We start from the raw sequence: 23,273 nt of genomic DNA, 5'->3' as shown, positions 1-23,273 counted from the left end.
ATTTTCACTCTGGATATATATGGATATCTACCTGTACGTATCAAAAGAGAGCTAGCTCCCACAAGAAGATCCCAGCATATAAGAGCAAAATATTCAACTGAAACATGGCAAATGCTCTTTGGAGGCAGGGAATGTGTGCCAATCTTTTGTATTGTACTCCTACAACCACATAGTACAGTGCACACAGTAAGCACTCAGTAAATATCACTGATTAAGATCACTATTTGACCTAAGATGAAGTAACATTTTATTTTTTGAAATGTGTTTCAGAATCAAATATATTTAGAAGGATACAGAGATACTACTATTCAAATAAAACATGCAGAGAATGGAGAGAATTCAATATTCCATAGAAACAGAATATAGATTAGACTAATGGATTTTTGTTGTTGTTGTTCAGAGTGGTTTCACAAATGAATGAATAATTGGAGAAAATTAGCAAGTACCAGCAAAAATCGTCTCCAAAAGTACTGCGCTATTTTCATTATGCTCAATGAGATTTCCATTTCTGATTTATGTTTATCTTCACAAATAAATTATTGGTTATTCCTTACAAAATGGAATGAAGTCCATCTGGACTATTTTCTTCAATTTTCAGATAATAATAATAATCATATGGCATTTATTAAGTGCTTACTGTGTGCAAAGCACTGTTCTAAGCACTGAGGAGGTTACAAGGTGATCAGGTTGTCCCACGGGGGGCTCATAGTCTTAATCCCCATTTTACTGATGAGGGAACTGAGGCCCAGAGAAGTTAAGTGACTTGCCCAAAGTCACACAGCTGCCAATTGGCAGAGCCGGGGTTTGAACCCATGACCTCTGACTCCGAAGCCCGGGCTCTTTCCACTGAGCCACACTGCTTCCAACTGGGCCACCTATCTTGGCTTTTCTAGAAGATCGAAATAATTTCATTGTCTAGGATAAGCACTGTGACGAGCAGAGTAGCCTAGTGGGAAAAGCACAGGTCTAGGAGCCACAGGACCTAGGTTCTAATCACGCTCCATCCCTTGCCTTCTGTGTGACTTCAGGCAAGTCACATAACTTCTCTGTGCCTCCATACCAAGTAAGGATTCAAAACCTGTTCTCACCTCTCCTATTTAGAGTGTGAGCCCTATGTGGGATTTATTTTTTGTTGACATAGTACGTGCTTAACAAGTACCATCATTATTATTATTATTATTATTATATGTATATACAAGGTAATCAATCCAGACACAGTCCCTGTTCAACAAGAGGCTCATAGTCTATGTAGGAGGGAGAACATGTTTTGAACCCCCATTTTAAAGATGAAGAAACTGAGTCCCGGAGAAGCTAAGTGACTTAAGGTCTCACAGCAGGCAAATGGCAGATTTGGGATTAGAACTCATATCCTCTGATTTCCAGTCCTGTTCTCTTTCCATTAGGCCACAGCCCACTGTTGGGTAGGGACCGTCTCTATATGTTGCCAACTTGTACTTCCCAAGCGCTTAGTACAGTGCTCAGCACACAGTAAGCGCTCAATAAATACGATTGAATGAATGAATGGATGAAATATTTGTTAGCATAACACTGGGGTCGATACAAACTCATGCGGTTGGACACAGCCCATGTCCCACATGAGTCTTGCAGAGGAAGAGGCGAAAGAAGCAGTAACAAGATCTTGTCTATCGCACCACCAACGGCTTGCCCATTTTACAGATGAGGGACCTGAAGCCCAGAAATGTGACTTGCCCAAGGACACACAGCAGACAAGCGGCTGAGTCGGGATTAGAACCCAGAACCTTCTGACTCCCAGGCCTGTGCTCTAGCCACTAGACAACACTGCTTCTCTTGATTAGCTTGTATCTACCCCAGCATTTAGTACAGTGCTTAACTTACAATAAGTGCTTAACAAATACCACAATTATTACTATTATCTCACCTCGGACAACTTGTCCTTAATCTACCCTCCGCTCTGGAACTTCCTCTTTCTCTGTAACCAACAGCCCAAACCCTACGAAAATCACATCAAGCACTCAATCACCTTGGCAGCGTGGCTCAGTGGAAAGAACACGGGCTTTGGAGTCAGGGGTTGTGGGTTCAAATCCCGGCTCCGCCACTTGTCAGCTGGGTGACTTTGGGCAAGTCACTTCGCTTCTCTGGGCCTCAGTTCCCTCATCTGTAAAATGGGGATTAAGATAAAGATTGTGAGCCCCACATGGGGCAACCTGATCACCTTGTATCCTCCCCGGCGCTTAGAACAGGGCTTTGCACATAGTAAGTGCTTAACAAATGCCATTATTATTATTATTATCCCTTTCTATCTCACCTTCAGTACTCTACTTCTACAGTCCTGCCCACACAACCTACTCACTGTAACTCAATCTCAACTATCTCCCCGCCATATTCCTGCCCACATTCTGCCTCTAGCTTGGGCTGCCCTCCCTCTTCATTTTTAACATACAATTCTTCCCTGCCCGCCTCAAAGCCTTGTTGAAGGCACATCTCCTCCCAGAGACCTTCCCTAAAAAAACTCTCTTTTCCTTTCTTCCACTTCCTGTACTTCCCAAGCGCTTAGTACAGTGCTCTGCACACAGGAAGCGCTCAATAAATATGATTGATTGATTCTGTGTTGCCCTAACTTCCTCCCTTTATTCATCCCAGCATGACATAGTGGATAGAGTCTGGGCTTTGAAGTCCTAATCCCATCTTTGCCACGTGTCTTCAATTCACTGGGCCTCAGTTCCAAGAAAAGCAACGTGGCCCAGTGGAAAGAGCCCGGCCTTGGGAGTCAGAGGTCGTGGGTTCTAATCCTGGCTCTGCCACTTGTCAGCTGTGTGACTTTGGGCAAGTCACTTCACTTCTCTGGGCCTCAGCTCCCTCAGCTGTAAGATGGGGAGGAAGACTGTGAGCCCCAAGTGGGTCAACCTGATCCCCTTGTATCTAGCCCAGCACTTAGAACAGTGCTTGGCACATAGTAAAATGCCTAAAAAATACCATCATCATCGTTATTATTTTCTATCAAACGGGGATTAAGACTGTGAGCCCCATGTGGGGAAGGGACTGCCTAACCCGATTTCCTTGTCACTACCTTGGAAGGGCAAAAGGAAAAGCAGGAGAGGGAAGAGGAGGAGGAAGAGGTAGAGGAAGAAGTGAAAAAGGAGAAAACAGCAACACTAGTACATCCCAGCACTTAGGACAGTGCCTGGCACATAGTAAGCACTTAACAAATACCATAGTTATTAGTAATTATTATTATTCCCCCTCCCAGCCCTACAACACTTGTGTATATATATATAATCATTCAATAACTATAAGATATTATAATTATAATATAAACTATAATATATAATATAATTAATCATATATTACTATAATATGTATTATATATAATATGCAATATATATCTGTATATATGTATATATACATCTGTATATATCTGTAATATATAATATATAACTATAATATATAATATACAATAACTATAATATATAATACATAACTATAATATAATATAATAGTTATAATATGATGTATAATATATAACTATAATATATAATATAATTGATTATATATTAACTATGATATGTAATATGTAATATATATCTGTATATATATATATATCTAATTCACTTGTATTCACTTATATTAATGTCTGTCTACCCCTCCTAGACTGTAAGCTTGTTGTAGGCAGGGAATATGTCTGTTTATTCTTGTATCGTACTCTCCCAAGTGCTTAGTTCAGTGGTCCGCCCAAAGTAAGGGCTCAGTAAATACAATTGCTTGATTGCATGTTCCCCAACTTTGCCCTCATTTTCCCTACACCCGCTCCCTTCTATATCATCGTTACATTTGGATCTGTCCCTGTAAGCACTTGACTCCCAACTCACCCTCAGGCCCACAACACATATATACTTCTCCCTAATTTATTTTAATGACTGTCTCTCCCTCTAGACTGGAAGCTCTTTGTGAGCAGGATTATGCCCCATGACTCCATTGTATTGTACTCTTCCAAGTACCTAGTACGGTGCTAGTCAGGTTGGATAGAGTTAACTGAGGCACAGGGAAGTTAAGTGACTGGCCTAAGAACACCCAGCAGACAAGCGGAAGAGCAGAATTTAGGACCCAGGTCCTTCTTATTCCCAGGCCCAGGCTCTATCCACTAGGCCATGCACCTTCTATTACAATATTTTATCAGCCAACAAAGACATGCTGAAGACAAAGAAGTGAACTGTTTGCGTGGTTAGATTAGCGCACCCTGGAAAAACATCTCTAAGGTCACTTCCTTCATTTTATTGCAAGACCTGCATACAAGTGAAGCAGAATGAGAGAAAACTGTTTAAGTCAAACAAAAACAATACATTAGACCTAACAACAGCAAATACAGCAGTGTGGCCTAGAGGAAAAAGCAGTGGCCTGGGTGTCAGAGGACTCGGGCTCTAATCCCAGCTCTGCCACTTGTCTGCTGTGTGACCCTGGATAAATCATTTAACTTCTTTCTCAACTGTAAAATGAGGATTCAATACCTGTTCTCCCTCTTATTGTGAATCACAAGAGGGACATGGACTCTGTCTGATCTGATTAACATGTAGCTACTCCAGTTCTTATAACAGTATTACAATACAATGAGCACTTAATAAATAGCATAATAATTATTCAGTGATAGTTTGGGGCTTAATTCAAGCCAGGAAGTTTTCAAAACACTCAAATGCTGCAATTATCACCTAGTTTACCCTTGATCTTTTTTCAACATCTATATGCCCTGGAACTGATGTGGAGGAGAGGGAGTTTGAAACAAACTGAAAATGGCTGAAAATACAAAAGTTGGTGGAAATGAGTATATGAGGAAATCAAGGCCAAAGTTAAAAGAACTTTTGGGCAATCTTTGCAGGTGTTTCTTAGAAGGCTTATGGTTGAGATGCCACTGAGAATGCATTTGCTCTACAATAAATACACTTGTGATGAACACTATGAAAATTATGAGAAGCACTGGGATATCGTGATTGCTAAAGCTTGGATTGGGAGTCAGAAGACCTGGGTTCTAATCCTGATCAACCCCTTGTCTGCTGTGTGACCTTGGGTAAATCACTTCACATCTCTGTGTCTCAGTTACCTCATCTGTAAAATGGGAAGTTCTGTGAGTTCTGTGAGACCCATGTTCATTCACTGGGACACGGGTTGTTTCCAAGCTGATTAGCTTGTATCTACCCCAGCGCTCAGTACAGTAATTTCTTCCTGCCTTCAGGACACCTCTACTTGGACGTCCTGCTGTCACCTCAAACTTAACATATTCCAAAACATAACTCCTTATCATGCCACCCAAATCCTGTCCTACCTGTGATTTTCCCATCACTGTAGTTAGCATCAACATCCTTCCTGTCTCACAAGCCCATAACCTCGACATTATCCTTGACCCATCTCTCTCATTTAACCCACATATTCAATCTATCACTAAATCCTGTTGATTCAACATTTTCAGCATCGCTAAAATCCATGCTTTCCTCTCCATCTACACTGTTATCGTGTTATCCAAGCACTTATCCTATCCTGCCCTGATAACTCTGCCTCTGTGATGATCTCCCTGTCTCTCATTCATTCAATCATATTTATTGAGCGCTTACTGTGTGCAGAGCACTGTACTAAGCACTTGGGAAGTACAAGTCGGCATCAGAGATGGTCCCTACCCAACAGTGGGCTCACAGTCTAGAAGGGGGAAACTCCAGTCCATATTTCACTATGCTGACCTGATCATTTTTCTACACAAATATTCAGTCCATGTTTCCCCATGCCTCAAGAACCTCCAGTGGTTGCCCATCCACCCCCACATCAAACAGAAACTCCTTACCATCAGCTTTAAAGTATTCAATCAACTTACCCCCTCCTACCTCTTGTGGCTGCCCTCCTACTCTACTCACTGAACCTCAGTTCGTGTCCTGCCTCCGGCTTGGAATGCCCTCCCTCCTTGTATCCAACAGAAAATTGCTCTCCCTACCTCGAAAAGCCTCTCTTCCAAGAAGCCTTCCCTGCCTAAACCCTCATTTCCTTTTCTCCCACTCCTTTCTGCATTTCCTTGGTTTGCTCCCTTTATTCAACCCTCACAGCACTTAAGTACATATCCATAATGTATTTGTTTACATTAAGGTCTGTCTGCCCCTCTAGATTGTAAACCTTTTGTGGACAAGGAATATGCCTGTTATATTGTTATATTGTACTCTCCCAAGTGCTTTCTTCAGTGCTCTGAACACAGTAAGTGCTAAACTAATATAATTGATTATAAAGGAGTTAATTAATAGGAATCCACCTTCCTTTTGACTATATCTTCCAGATGATTCTGAAGCCTGAGTCAGCCAATCGTTTGTTCTTACTGAGTTACCACTACGTGCCTCTGGCCTGGACTCGAGTCTGACAGACAGGTGCTCTCGTTATCTTCAAAGCCTTATCAAAAGCACATCTTCTACAGGAAATTTAGACTAAGCTCCCCCTTTTCCTCTTCTCCCATTCCCTTCTCGTAGTCCTGACTTCCTCCCTCTGTCCTTCCCCCCTCTCAGCCCCACTGCACTTCTGTACATATCTGTAATTGATTCATCAATATTAATGTCTGTCTCCCCTGTTCTAGACTGTAAGCTCTTTGTGGGCAGGGAATGTTTATTGTTGTATTGTACTCTTCCAAGCGCTTAGTGCAGCCCTAAGAGAAGCAGCATGGCATTCTGGATAGAATATGGTCCTGGGAATCAGATGATCATGAGTTCTAGTCCCAGCTCTGCCACTTGTCTGCTGTGTGACCTTGGGCAAGTCTCTGTGGCTCGGTTTCTTCATCTGTAAAATGGGGATGGAGACTTTGAGCCCCATGCAGGACAGGGAGAGTGTTCAGCTGAATTCGTCTGTAGAAGCAGTGTGGCTTAGTGGAGAGATTGCGGGTTTGGGAGTCAGAGGTCGTGGGTTCTAATCCCAGCTCCACCATTTGTCAGATGTGTGACTTTGGGCAAGACAGTTAACTTCTCTGTGCCTCAGTTACCTCATCCATAAAATGGGGATTAAGACTGTGAGCCCCGCTTGGGACAACCTGATGACCTTGTATCTACCCCAGTGCTTGGCACATAATAATCACTTAATAAATACCAGATTATTATAATTATCATTATTATCCACTCCAGCTCTTAGTACAGTGCCTGACACTTTGTAAACGCTTAACAAATGCCATCATTATTATTATTTGTGGTGTACACACAGTAAGTATTCAAGCAATACAATTGAATGAATGAATGAATGAATACTGAGTATTGTCCCGGCTACTGAAGAGGATAGTTGCAAACTGGATCATCCCACTTGATTAGAATTAATTAAAATAGCCCATTTCTGATCATTATTTTAAACATCCACTCCCCTTACTGAATTTGATTTTATTTTAAGCCAACTTCTGCTTCTAAAATAGAGCTGTTCTTACAATGGGAGAAAATGGGAGAAAAAACAATTTCATTTTCACAGAAAAAGATAGCTTTTGATAAACCCTACTTCAATCATAAATGTTGAGGATACACGGTGGAAAATGAAAAACAAAAATATAAGAGTTCTTTCAGCATTGACAATTAGATGTGATTTTAAGCTTTAATCAGTTCAGAAAATAAATGGCTCCTGGCCTCATCCATTGTCTTGTTATCATCATCATCATCAATCGTATTTATTGAGCGCTTACTGTGTGCCGAGCACTGTACTAAGCGCTTGGGAAGTACAAGTTGGCAACATATAGAGACAATCCCTACCCAATAGTGGGCTCACAGTCTAAAAGGGGGAGACAGAGAACAAAACCAAACACACTAACAAAATAAAATAAATAGAATAGATACGTACAAGTAAAATAGAGTAATAAATATGTACAAACATATATACATATGTTATCATGAGAAAACTGAGGCACAAATAAGTGACTTGCTCCTTTTTTCTCTTGCATTCACTCATTCAATTGTATTTATTGAACGCTTACTGTGTGCTGATGCAGTAATCTAGGCGGGATAGGATGAGTAATATTAACGTCGTAGCAGTTTGGATGGAGAGGAAAGGGCAGATTTTAGTGATGCTGTGAAGGTGGGATTGACAAGATTTAGTGATGGACTCAATATGTGGGTTGAGTGAGAGGCGGGAGTCAAGGATAATGCCAAGGTAATGGGCTTATGAGACATAAAGGATGGTGGTGCCATCTAGAAAGTCAGGAAGAGGATTGGTTTTGGGTGGGAAGGTAAGGGTTGTTTTTTTTGGACATGAAGCGTGGCTCAGTGGAAAGAGCCCGGGCTTGGGAATCAGAGATCATGGGTTCTAATCCCAGCTCCTCCACTTGTCAGCTGTGTGACCTTGGACAAGTCACTTCACTTCGCTGTGCCTCAGTGACCTCATCTGTAAAATCGGGATTAAGACTGTGAGCCCCACGTGGGACAAACTGATTACCCTGCATCTCCCCCAGCGCTTAGAACAGTGCTTGGCACATAGTAAGCACTTAACAAATACGATCATTAATAAACTTGAGGTGATAAGAGGAAATCCAGACAGTTATCTCCAAAGCAAGAGGAAATGTGAGACTACAGAGAGGGAGAGAGATCAAGGCTGGAGATGTAGATTTGGGTATCTCCCGCATAGAGGTAGTTGTTGAAACCATGGGTGCAAATGAGTTCTCCAAGGGAGTGGGTGTAGATGGAGAATAGAAGGGGACCCAGAACTGAACACTGAGGGACTCCCAAAGTTAGGGGAAAAAATCCTGCCCACCTGCATGACCCCAGAGTCACACCACAGGAATAGTCAGCCATCATGAGTAACCAAGGAGCCACTGGCTTTTGAGCAAGGCTCCTATAGTCCAGGTGTATAAGAAATACACATGAGCTCATTTCTCTTCCCAAGACCCCTCTGAGAAACAGACAAGTTTCTGTGAAGAAAACTGAAACCCAGAGATGTTATAACTGATGAGCCTTTTGTCATCCAGCATATCAGTTAGATTCCAGGACTTCATTACCCAATCAGTGGTACATATTCTTCCATCAAATCACTATGTGAATAATAATAATAAATAATGATGGCATTTTTATCTTCCCCGGAGCTTAGAACAGTTCTTGGCACATAGTAAGCACTTCTTGGGAGGGAGGAGGATACAAGGTGATCAGGTTGTCCCACATGGGGCTCACAGTCTTAATCCCCATTTTACAGATAAGATAACTGAGGCTCAGAGAAGTTAAGCGACTTGCCCAAGGTCACACAGCAGACATGTGGCGGAGCTGGGATTAGAACCCATGACCTCTGGCTCTCAAACCCGTGCTCTTTCCACTGAGCTACACTGCTTCTCAAGCACTTAAGAGTGCACAATATGATCTTGTATCTACCGCAGCTCTTAATACAGTGCTCCTCCATTCATAAGTGTTTAAATTCTACAATTACTATATTATCGCAATGAGATAAAATGGGAGAAAAAAGCCTTTCCTTTTAACTGAAAAAGATGTTTTTGATAAACTCTATTTTAATTGTAAATTCTAAGGATATAGGGCTGAGAATGGGAAATAAAAATCAGACAGTTACTACTACTACTACTACTAATAATAATAATGGTATTTGTTAAGCGCTTACTATGTGCCAAGTACCGTTCTAAGTGCTGGGGTAGACGAGGTAATCAGGTTGTCCCACATGATGATCATAGTCTTAATCCCCATTTTACAAATGAGATAACTGAGGCACAGAGAAGTATACTGACTTGCCCAAAATCACACAGATGACAAGTGCAGCGTGGCTCAGTAGAAAGAGCATGGGCTTGGGAGCCAGAGGTCATGGGTTCTAATCCTGGCTCCTCCACTTGTCAGCTGTGTGACTTTGGGCAAGTCACTTAACTTCTCTGTGCCTCAGTTACCTCATCTGTAAAATGGGGATTAAAACTGTGAGCCCCATGTGGGACAACCTGATCACCTTGTATCCCCCTCAGCACTTAGAACAGTGCTTCGCACATCGTAAGCACTTAACAAATGCCATCATTAAGTGGTGGAGCTGGGATTCGAACCCTTAACCTCTGACTCCCAAGCCTGGGCTCTTTCCACTAGGCCATGTTGCTTCTCACAGTTCTTTTTGCATTCTGATTTTAAGCTTTTCCCATTAAGGCAGTAAGGATAGGGTTATACCGCAGGAGTTTCTTGAATGTGTTAAATGGAAAACCATAACATTTTGAAATTTATTAAGAAATGACAACAACAGTATAGCCATTAAAATTGCATGAGATCCTCTTTTTGACATGTCAAATGCACAACTTAAAAATAGGAAAATGTTAAGCTATTTCTGACTATAAAAATCTCATTCTGACAAAGAGTTTCATGTTCATTCTAAAAGCCAGTGCACCAAACTTTTTTTCCTCCTCATGAAACAAGATTTGATAACTAGATAGATCTAAAAAGATGCAAAATAATGCCCAAAAAGGGAAAGTATTTTTTTTATGTCCAAAAGGCATCCATTTGAATTCCCCTGTGCACAATTCACTGAACCTCATTTTTAAAATGCCAAGGATAAATATTCTTCAAACGCTTTCACTAAACAGCTGATAACCATAGTAACAGCCTGCAGTTTAAATTTGCCTGTATTTCTGTTCTTTCTCCATTAACAAACTGCAATGAAAGCTAGTCAAAACGGAAATTTCAGAGTTAGAAACTCTACTCATATTACTCATCCTTTATACTGTGATCAGTCTAAAACAGATAAAAGGCTCCTAGACTGTAAGCTCGCTATGGGCAGGGAATGTGTCTGTTTTCTATTACATTGTACTCTCCAAGCGCTTAATACAGGGCTTTGCACACAGTAAGCGCTCAATAAATATGACAATGAATGAATGAATAAAATAGATAGCTTCTATCACCTAAAGTGTTTCACTGAGACAATACAGCCTTAGTAATAATAATAATAATAATAATGGCATTTGTTAAGCGCTTACTATGTGCAGAGCACTGTTTTAAGCACTGGGGGGGATACAAGGTGATCAAGTTGTCCCATGTGAGACTCACAGTCTTAATCCCCATTTTACAGATGAGGTAACTGAGGCTCAGAGAAGTTAACGCATTCATGTTAACAGATATTTTAGTTGGCACATATTAAATTATTTATTCCCTACACCTGCATGTGCACACACACACACACACACCCACACACCCATTTGATAGAGTCTTTAGAGTTTATATTTTGGCCACTCTCATTCCTGAGTACAATATTCCCCAGCAGAAATATTCTTTCCCTGGAGCCTAAAAGCGAAATATAAAATCAATACTTTGCCTATGTATACCTGGAACATGTTGTCACCAGAGTCCAGGGGGAAACAATCTTCTACTGAGCATATCCGGAATCTATTCTTGGACTACATCTCAGAAACGTTTGCTTGGGATAAAACCCTGCAATATATACTACTCAGCGGTTATTTCTTTTTTGAATGGTTTCTATTAAGCGACTATTATGTGCCAGTCATTGCACTAAGCACTGGTGTAGACATCCCAGGCCCATGCTCTATCTACTATGCCACGCTGCTTCTCATAATTAGGTTGGACACAATCCATCCCCCTATGTGGCTCACAGCCCATCCCCCTATGTGGCTCACAGCCTTAGTCCCCATTTTACAGATGAGGAAACTGAGGCTCAGAAAAGTTAAGTGACTTACCCCAGGTCCCAAAGCAGATAACTGGCAGAATCCTGATTAGAACTCAGGTCCTTCTGACTCCCAGACTGCTGATCCACCCACTAGTCCATGCTGCTTCTCTTATTTGGAGATGCAAGGGTGCAAGTATACCCCCAGATCCCATCATTATGTCACCAGCTCTTTAGTTTTCCATTTGTTTGCCCCCTGTCAAGTACGTACCCTGCTCTCCCCATAAATTTTCTATCAGTGAAGACACACCCATCATCCTCCATCACACAAGCCTGTAAACATGATGTTATCCCAACTACTCTCTTTCATTCAACCCGCACATTCAATCTGTCACAAAACCCTGTCGGTTCCAACTTTTTTTTATCGTATTTATTGAGCGCTTACTATGTGCAGAGCATCTCTAGAATCCACCCTTTCCTCTCCATTCAAACTGATACAAGTTTGATCCACTCGTGGGCAGGGAATATGCTGGTTATATCGTTCTCTCCCAAATGCTTAGTACAATGCTCTGCACAAAGAGCTCAATAAATATGATTGATCAATTAATCCAAACTCTCACTATTTCCCCACCTTAATTACTGCATCAGCCTCTTTATTTATTCAATCCATTCAGTCTTGTTTTGATTGAAACAAAACTTGTATTTTGGGGTTTTTTTGTCTTGTTTTGTTGTCTGTCTCTCCCTTCCAGATTGTGAGCCCACTGTTGGGGAGGGACTGTCTCTATCTGCTGCCGAATTGTACTTTCCAAGTGCTTAGTACAGTGCTCTGCGCACTGTAATTGTATTTATTGAGCGCTTACAGTGTGCAGAGCACTGTATTCATTCATTCATTCATTCAATCGTATTTATTGAGCGCTTACTGTGTGCAGAGCACTGCACTAAGCGCTTGAGAAGTATAAGTTGGCAACACATAGAGATGGTCCCTACCCAACAGTGGGCTCACAGTCTAGAAGGGGGAGACAGAGAACAAAACAAAACATATTAACAAAATAAAATAAATAGAATAAATATGTACAAATAAAATAGAGTAATAAATATGTACAAACATGTATACATATATACAGGTGCAGCGGGGAGGGGGAGGAGGGGGAAAGGAAACTTCACTGTCCTCTCTGCCTCCCGGCTCTCCCCTCTCCAGTCCACACTTCACTCTGCCGTCCAGATAATTCTTTATGGTACTTAAGCATTTATTATGTGCCAAGCACTGACCTAAGCGCTAAGGTAGATACAAGACAATCAGGTCCCAGATGGGCCTCACAGTCCAAGTAGGACGAAGAATAGTTACAGAATCTCCATTTTCAGATGAGGGAACTGGGGCACAGAGAAGTTAAGTGACTTGCCCAAGGTCACACAGCAGACGGATGGTGGAGCTAGGATTAGAACCCAAGTACTCTGACTTTCAGGCCTTTGCTCTTTCCGCTAGGTATGATAAGCTGGCACCACACTGAGACATGTACACAAATAGCAATCTTTTCCTGTAGCACCATCTTCAGATACAGAGTTGGACAATTTATCAATTTTTAAGCACTTAGTACAGTGCTCTGCACACAGTAAGTGCTCAATAAATACGATTGAATGAATCAGACATCAACACTGAATATTTTTGACCTCCCTTGAAATTGAAACAAGAAGCATTAGGCAGAATTTTTAGTGACTTGCACTAATGGCACCACGAAGATTTTCTGGACAGAGATCCATGTTTGGGGAATCCTCCAGTGACCGCATGTTTCAGGAGAGCCTTTGCAAAATGACTATTCTCTTTTCATTCATTCATTCATTCAATCGTATTTATTGAGCACTTACTGTGTGCAGAGCACTTTACTACTACTACTAATAATAATGCTGGTATTTGTTAAGCGCTATGTGCAAAGCACTGGGGTACATACAAGGTAATCAGGTTGTCCCACGTGGGGCTCACAGTCTTCTTCCCCATTTTACAGATGAGGGAACGGAGGCCCAGAGAAGTTAAGTGACTTGCCCAAAGTCACACAGCTGACAAGTGGCAGAACCAGGATTTGAACCCATGACTTCTGACTCCAAAGCCCGTGCTCTTTCCACTGAGCCATGCTGCTTCCCATAAGCTCTTGGGAAGTACAAGTTGGCAACATAAAGAGATGGTCCCTACCCAACAGCGGGCTCACAGTCTAGAAGGGGGAGACAGACAACAAAACAAAACATATTAACAAAATGAAATATTATCAAAATAATAACAATTAATAATAATAATAATAATAAATAAAGAAATAAATGAAATCAAACATACTAATAATAATAATGATGGTATTTGTTAAGTGCTTACTATGTGCCAAGCACTGTTCTAAGCACTGGGGGGGAAACAAGGTAATCAGGTTGTCCCACGTGGGGCTCACAGTTTTAATACCCATTTTACAGCTGAGGTAACTGAGGCACAGAGAAGTTAAGTGACTTGCCCAATGTCACTCAGCTGACAAGTGGCAGAGCCGGGATTAGAACCCATGACCTTTGACTCCCAAATCCATGCTCTTTCCACTGAGCCACGCCGCTTCTCTAAGGCCCAGTTTCGGCCTTGCTAGCAAAGAGGAGGTCAAGAGGAGGGAAGAGGCTGGGTGGATTAAGGCCCCACCTGAGTTTTTCATGAAGATTCACAGGGAAGCAAGACAAAGCAACATTTTCTGCTTTCCCTACCCACTTGCTTGTGGCTTATTATCAGATTTCAAAGGGTACAGAAAATCCACAAAGGCTTTCAAGGGAAGAAAAACACTCCTTTCTCAGCTATCGCATCCAAACTGCTGCCCCCTCCCCTCCTCTCCCCCCCATAGTTTCTGATATCATTTTCAAATAGTTCTTCCTTTTACTAAAGAATGAACACGGTACTGGTAGTCAAGGTACCTGAGAAACAATGTCCGCTGACATAATACAAATAATAATTACGGTACTTGTTAAACCATGCACTCTTCTAAGCACTGGAATTGATACGAGTTAGGTTGGACACAGTCCCTGTCAATCAATCACTCATATTTATTGAGCGCTTACTGTGTGCAGAGCACTGTACTAAGCGCTTGGGAAGTACAAGTCGGCAACACATAGAGACAGTCCCTACTCAGCAGCGGGCTCACAGTCTAGAAGGGGGAGACAGAGAACAAAACCAAACATACTAACAAAATAAAATCAAATAAATAGAATAGATATGTACAAGTAAGATAAGTAAATAGAGTAAAAAATATGTACAAACATATATACATATATACAGGTGCTGTGGGGAAGGGAAGGAGGTAAGATGGGGGGAGGGAGGGGAGGATGAGGGGGAGAGGAAGGAAGGGGCTCAGTCAGGGAAGGCCTCCTGGAGGAGGTGAGCTCTGTAGCCACTGGAGATTCTTGAGATTTTGTCCTACATAGGGCTCACCCCCTTAATCCCCATTTGACAGATGAGGTAACTGAGGCCCAGAGAAGTGAAGTGATTTGCTCAAGGTCACACAGCAGACATGTGGTAGAGGCAGGATTAGAACTCTTGACCTTCTGACTCCTGAGTTCACGTTCTAGCCACTAAGCCACGCTCCTTTTCTCCATGAGAAATAGCATACCGTGCCCATTGAATCCACCACCCCAAATTTGAGACCTGGGAGGAATTTTGTCATTGGCAGAGACTCAACAAGCAGATGTCCCATGGATCAGATCATGGCAAATACTCATTAGTCAGATTTGCCTCCCAACTGCCCACCTGGGGGAGACAATCATGAACGTCAGTTTGCAAACAAATATTTTAATTTGAAGAATCCGAAAAATAAAGTTTTCCTGGAAGCCTTTCATCAGTCACAAGACCTAAGCAAGACCTAGCCGTGCATCACTCTAAATCCTTCCCTCAAAGTAAGCCATGGATCTGGGTGCTTCTTGAGAAGCAGTGTGGCTTAGTGGAAAGAGCACAGGTTTAAGAGTCAGAGGTTGTGGGTTCTAATCCCGGCTCCACCACTTGTCAGCTGTGTGACTTTGGGCAAGTCACTTAACTTCTCGGTGCCTCAGTGACCTCATCTGTAAAATGGGGATTGAGACCGTGAGCCCCACGTGGGACAACCTGATTACCCTGTATCTACTCCAGCACTCAGACCAGTGCTCGGCACATAGTAAGCACTTAACAAATACTAACATTATTATTATTATTTTATCGTCATTCTAGAAATTGGGAGCCACAAAGACAGTTTTAATATACTTTCTTCCTTTGACTTCTTTTCCAACCAATCCCAATTTCTGTAGCTGGAATTTGCTCATTCTATATTCTATCTCTGAAAAAGTCACGCTTCTGAATTGACAAGAAAGCATGCTTGCATTATAAGGAAAGTTTAGAGAGCCATATTTAATTCCTTATACTTAGAAGGAATTAAAAGAACCAGCAGAATCAATAGAAGTAAGTAGAATTCAGGATCCCATTGAAAGTGTACTTTTAAGAGAAATATTTTGTATTATACCAAAAATCTTCCTGGCAGGAAATCATTTATATCCTTCAAACCCCTTTGTTGCACATTAATCAATAATAAAATTTGCTGAACAGTTACTTCTCGAAAATTACCACAGTGAAACTATGGTACCTGTCATACTGTATAAATGGGCCAATTTTTCAGTTCCAGTTCTAAAGAAACTCTTCGTTCAAAAGGAAAGATTAATTTAAGAATTCCAGCCCGCTGGATACGTGTCCATCTTCTAAAGACTTACCTTGCCTTTAAGGCCAGGTCACCTCAATCTAAAACATGTCTGTTGAAACGACTATTTAAATCTTAATACCTTGGCATTAAGATGGCTTTACATTTCCTAAGCAATTTCTGGCCGTTAATTAGAGATTTTAAGAAACATTTCTAGAAGCTTTTCCTAGTGAGGAAATGAGAATAGAGATTTATCAGACACATTGTGAGTCAATGAGAGCCAGATATAGAATTCTGTGTCTCCGAGTCCCAGTTCCGTGCTTAGTCTAGTTGGGCATGCGGTGTTTGGGTTCTCAGCCTAGATTTCTGGAACTCAAATTAATGCAAGTGCACAATTTGGCAGAAACCTAAAGTCTGTGTTGAGACCACATTGAAAACTTGGCCAGTACTCTTCACTGAATATTTTGCGCATGTTTAAAGATTCGGTGTTGGAGAACGCTCCCTGGTACCCAAAAAATAATACAACAATGAACAACCATAGTTGATAAGATACACGGCCATAGTAGACACAGGGATTTGGGATGATACTGAGGTGTGTGACAATTCTTAAAAGGTCTCTTTGAAAATAATTGCTGAACATAGACAAATGCCTAGGTCCCACAGATAAATAATAATAATAATAATGATGGTATTTGTTAAGCGCTTACTATGTGCTAAGCACTGTTCTAAGCGCTGGGGAGGTTACAAGGTGATCAGATTGTCCCATGGGGGGCTCACAGTTTTAATCCCCATTTTACAGAAGAGGGAACTGAGGCCCAGAGAAGTGAAGTGACTTGCCCACAGTCACACCGCTGACAGTTGGCGGAGCCAGGATTTGAATCCATGACCTCCGACTCCAAAGCCCGGGGTCTTTCCACTGAGCCACACTGCTTCTCAATAGTAAGTTAAAACAGGATAGTTAGGAAAAAGAACATTTTTACTTCACCTTACTATTGACACCACCACCATTCTCTCCATCTCAGATGCCTTAGTCTTGTCCTCAATTTTTCACTATCATTCAACTCTTGTATTCCCCTAGACTGTAAGCTCATTGTGGAGCGGCAAAATGTCTACTCAGACATGCCTTGTATCTACCCCAGCGCTTAGAACAGTGCTTGGCACATAATAAGTGCTTGACAAATACCAACACTATTATTATTATTATTGAGCACTTACTGTGTGCAGAGCACTGTACTAAACGCTTGGGAAGTACAAGTCGGCAACATATAGAGGCAGTCCCTACCCAACTACAGGCTGAGAGAAGTTAAGTGACTTGCCCAAAGTCACACAGCTGACCAGTGGCAAAGGTCCCACCCTGCTTTCTTTCGCTCGCCCAACTTGTCTATTAATCCCAAATTACGTGGGCCTCGTCATGACTTTTGGTTACGCGTTACCAGTGTTGAAGGGATGGGCAATTTTCTCCAAAATTACCTTGTGGATTTACTTTTTGGAAGAGGGAGGTCTTGAACTAGGACAGCTTTCATTATGGCATCTCCTGTTTTATTAATGATAGGGCCTATAGGCTTCACTGTGTGCTGAGCTCAGAGCTAGAATAAAGATAATTCCATCAGATGTAACCTCTGTCCCTCATACCGTAAGGGGTGAGAGCACGGCATAGTGGATAGACCCCGGGCCTGTCTCAGTGGAAAGAGCATGGGCTTTGGAGTCAGAGGTCATGGGTTCAAATCCCAGCTCCACCACTTGTCAGTTGTGTGACTTTGGGCAAGACACTTAACTTCTCTGTGCCTCAGTTACCTCATCTGTAAAATGGGGATTAAGACTGTGAGCCCCATGTGGGACAACCTGGTGACCTTGTAACCTCCCCAGTGCTTAGAATAGTACTTTGCACATAGTAAGCATTTAATAAATGCCATTATTATTATTATTATTACCCACTCCATTGCCCATGGTAAGCACTCTATAAATACCATCGATTGGTTGATCTTCAAATCCTGCCATTTTTTCCTGTGCATCTCCCACATCTGTCCCTCCTTTTCCACCCAAACTACTATCCCCTGGTACAAATTGGTGTTCTGCCTTCGCTAGATTATTGCCTCACCCTCCCACCATTCCTAACTGCTCCCTGCTCCTGCTACCTTATTTTTTTTTTGAGTGGTATTTAAGTGCTAACAATGTGTTAAGCACTGGGATAGATCAATTGCAGTTTTGTTTTTTGTTTTGTTTATTTTACAGTATGTCTTAAGAGCTTACTATGTGCCAGACACTAAGCTCTAGAATGGATTCAAGTTAGATTGGGAACAGTGCCTGACTCACATTGGACTCACAGTCTAAGTAGGACAGAGAACATTCCTTCCAAGCCAACCTTCTAGCTTTATATACCTAGCTCTCGCTTATCCTACCTCTATTCTCTTACTCATGTTATTCCCCCAGCTTGAAATTTCCCCATCTATAACTAAATCACTCCTAAAATTCTAGCTCCTCCAACTGTCTCTACTTTCACAGCACCCAATGTTCGTATGAGTCCTTCAACCAAAGCACTTTAAATCTTATGTACATGCTCGTTAGCATTTATAGATGTATGTGTTTATCTCATTTCTGCTCAATTCATTGATTTTCGCCATGATAAATATGTTTATATTTGTCTCCCCAGTTAGACTGTAAGATCCTTGTGGATGGGGATCGTATCATTAAATTACTCTACAGTTCCCAAGTATCTTAGTATCTAAGTATATTAGAGAAGCAACATTGCTTGGTCAATAGAGCATGGGACCGGTAGCTAAAAGGCCGTAGGTTCTAGTCCCAGCTCTGCCCCTTGTCTGCTGTGGGAACTGGGGCAATCACTTAACTACTCTGTGCCCCAGTTATCTCATCTGTAAAATGGGGATAAAAGCCGTGAGCCCCTTGTGGGACATGGTCCGTGCCCAACCTGACTAAAAAAATGATGGTATTTGTTAAGTGCCATGTGTCAAGCACTTTTCTAAGTGCTGAAATAAATACAAGGTTATTGGGTTGGACACAGTCCCTTGGAAAAGTCACTTAACTCCTTGGTGCCTCAGCAAACCTTTTCTGTTTATTATTATGCAAGGGATATGCAATAAGCATTGAAATAAGTATTCATGATGTTATTACTGAAATACATAGGGATCAGCAAGACTGTGGGCTTCATGTGGGACAGAGACTGTGTCTAAACAGTCTGTATCTCCCCCAGCACTTGGTACAGGGCCTGGCATAGAGTAAGCACTTAAATATCATAATGAAGTAATAATTATGGTATTCATTAAGCACTAAATATACATTAAGCACTGATCTAAGCACTGGGATAGGTACAAGGATATTGTTTTGTGTTCTGTCTCCCTCCTTCTAGACTGGGAGCCCTTTGTTGCATAGGGATTATTTATATTTGTTGCTGAATTATACTTTCCAAGTGCTTAGTACAGTGCTCAGCACACAGTAAGTTCTCAATAAATACGATTGAATGAATGAATGATATCAGTTTGGACACAGTCCCTGTCCCAAATAGGGATCACAGTCTGAGTCTCATGCTCGCAAAAGTATTATTCTATGTATTTAAATAATATCAAGAGCATATTTTTATTATTACTCCATTTTCCTTGCATAATGAAAAACAAAAAAGTGTGAAAGGAATGTTAAAGAAAAAGATGGCCAGCATGGCCTGCTTTTCTTCATGGAGAAAAACCCTTTAATATACTTGCTTCATTTCTTTGCCTTCAAAAAACGGAAAGATTTCAAAACCAAACGGAAATAAAGTGATAGATTTTTGCTTGGAGTATAGCAATCAGATTGCCAATCTCTAAAGGGAGCTAGAAAGTAAATAGTCAATCTAAAATATGACAAAAATTTCCTAATAGAAAATCTGGAATTATGCCAAATTTATCTTTAAAACTTTATGAATTTGAACAAATAATTTTCCTGTGTGAAAATATGGGAGTTTTTGTTTTCTAGCTACTTCAACAATTACTTGCAGGTAATTTCTACAAAGTTTGGAAGAATTATTAATTGTAATGCACATTCAAATGGTAGCAGATTCTAGGAATAAGTTCTTTTTTAAATGTAACCTTTGAATTGAAGGCATTCTTAACATTAATGCTCTTATTGTGTGTAAATGGGATCATTTATTCCATAAAGCTAATCATTAGAAGAGTGATGTAAAGTTATAGAGTGTGGAAAGCTGATTGATGTGGTTAATTAAGTTTAAATTCACTCTGAAAAATCCTTAATCACTTATGACATATGTCAAGTGTGTGTGATGTTGAATCAGCATGTTGGGTCGCAGAGAAAACTCGGTGACTAATGGGAGAATAGCATTGGGCATTCACTATTTCGCACTAGTAGTCACTTGAATTTAAAAAAGGGCATAGTTTTGATTTGATCATAGTTTGGATTTGATTATTCAGTGTACCCATTCTATCACCTTAGTTCCTGGGATGGTAATTTTCCTTCTCTGTAAAGTGAAATACACAATCACACTCAGTTTAGCCCAGAATTTTGATTACACGCTTTCCAATAAGACCTAAAAATTGAGTTTAGTGAAATTCAAACAAGTTATTGTTATCTAGACTGTTACCTCATCCTCTAGACGGTAAACTTATTGTGGGAAAGTGTGCAGGCCTACATAAGCCCTTTCTCCCACCATCCTGCACACACTCCGAACTATGCCAAATGGAAGAAGCAGCTTGGCCTAGTAGAAAGAGCATGGGTCTGGAATCCAGAGGACCTGAGATCTAATTTCAGTGCTGCCACACATCTGCTGTGTGACCTTGGGCAAGTCAATCGTATTTATTGAGTGCTTACTGTGTGCAAAACAATGTACAAAACCCTTGGGAAAGAACAATATAGAGAAGCATTGTGGCTCACTGGAAGGAGCACGGGCTTGAGAGTCAGAAGTCAGGGGAACTAACCCCAGCTCTGCCACTTATCAGCTGTGTGACTTTGGACGAGTCACTTATCTTCTCTGTGCCTCAGTTACCCCATCTGTAAAATGGGGATTAAGACTGGGAGCCCCATGTGGGGCTACCTGATTACCTTGCATTTACCCCATCACTTAGAACAATACTTGACACTTAAGTGCTTAATAAATGTCATAGTTGTCATATAACAATAAACAGACATATTCCCTGCCCACAACTAACCCATGGTCTAGAAGCGGAGATGCTTAACTTCTCTCTGCCTCAGTTACCCCATCTGTAAGATGGGGATCCAATCCTACTCCCTCTTACTTAGACTGTGAGCCCCATGAGGGACAGGGACTGGGTCCAACCTGATTAACTTGCATTTACCCCAGTGCTTAATAATAATAATAATAATAATGGTGGCATTTATTAAGCAATTACTATGTGCAAAACACTGTTCTAAGCGCTGGGGAGGTTACAAAGTGATCAGGTTGTCCCACGGGGGGCTCACAGTCTTCATCCCCATTTTACAGATGAGGTGACTGAGGCCCAGAGAACTTAAGTGACTTGCCCAAAGTCACACAGCTGACAGTTGGCGGAGCCGGGCTTTGAACCCATGACCTCTGACTCCAAAGCCCGGGCTCTTTCCACTGAGCCACGCTACTTCCCTGCTTAGAAAAATGCTTAGCACATAGTAAGCACGTAACAGTACCTTTCAAAGAAAAAAAATTCCCACCTGGGTCCCATCTGTCACAGCAACAAGCTTACAGTCTAGAGAGTGAGACAGACATTAGTATTAATAATTCATCTGTATAATTCACAGTAATGTACATAATTGCTGTGGGACTGAGACTGGGGCAAATATCATATGGCCAGAGGTCACGGATCCAAGGGCACTTAATGCGCGTATGTCCTCTACACTTAGTACAGTGCTCTGCACATGGTAAGCACATTCAATTGTATTTATTGAGCACTTACTGTGTGCAGAGCACTGTACTAAGCACTTGGGAAGTACGAATTGGCAACATATAGCGATGGTCCCTAAGCACATGATAAACACCACTGATTGCGTGGCTCAGTGGAAAGAGCCCGGGCTTGGGAGTCAGAGGTCGTCGGTTCTAATCCCGGCTCTGCCACTTGTCTGCTGTGTGACTTTGGGCAAGCCACTTAACTTCTCTGTGCCTCAGTTCTCTCATCTGTAAAATGGGGATTAAGAATGTGAGCCCCATGGGGGAACAACCTGATTACCTTGGATCTACTCCAGGACTTAGAACAGTGCTTGGCACGTAGTAAGCACTTAAATGCCATTATTATTATTATTGGAGCAGCATACAAACTGTGGAACTCAGTGGCGGGAGCCGAGAGAGCCTGGGCACCAGAAATAAAATTAAAGGTAGAGAAAAGAATTGTTCCATGTCTCCCTCTAGACTGTAAGATTCCTGAGGGAAGGGAACATGTTTCCCAATTCCGTTATACTCCAAGGACGGAAGTATAGTGTTCTGCACATAGTAAGCACTCAATAAAAATGATTGATTGATTAATGTTGTCACTGGGCCGGGAAAGGCTAATGAGAACTAGACTGACAGGGACAAAGCCCCACTTATGGGCACACTAATAGTCGTGGAGACATCTGGATAATTTTCCGCATATTTCATTCATTCATATTTATCGAGTGCTTATTGTGTGCAAAGCACTGTACTAATCGCTTTAGCGCATCTCGTCTCCCAAGCACACACTGTGACCTATATCACATACTCAAACCAGAAAAAATAAAGCACCATGGTCCTGGGCCCCATTAAATCATCATCACCATCATCAAAGGTATTTATTGAGTGCTTACTGTGTGCAGAACACTCTACTAAGCGTTTGAGAAAGTACAATATAACAGAGTTGGTAGACATCTCTCCTGCTCACATGGAGCTTACAGTCTAGAGGGAGTGACAGACATTAATATAGATAATTTATAATATAGAATTTAAAGATATATGCACAAGGGCTGTGAGGGGGGTGGGAAATATCAAATGCCCAAAGGTCGTAGATCCAGGTGCAAAATTCTGACAACTAGGATTAAAATCCTAAATCACCTTGAGTAGACTGCAGAATAATCTAAACAAACAATCTGCAAATGAATGGTATATGTCTCAGGGGA

The sequence above is a fragment of the Tachyglossus aculeatus genome, chromosome 6, assembly GCF_015852505.1.
Source record: "Tachyglossus aculeatus isolate mTacAcu1 chromosome 6, mTacAcu1.pri, whole genome shotgun sequence".
Classification (NCBI taxonomy): Eukaryota; Metazoa; Chordata; class Mammalia; order Monotremata; family Tachyglossidae; genus Tachyglossus; species Tachyglossus aculeatus.
Note: the sequence above shows the minus strand (reverse complement) of the source record.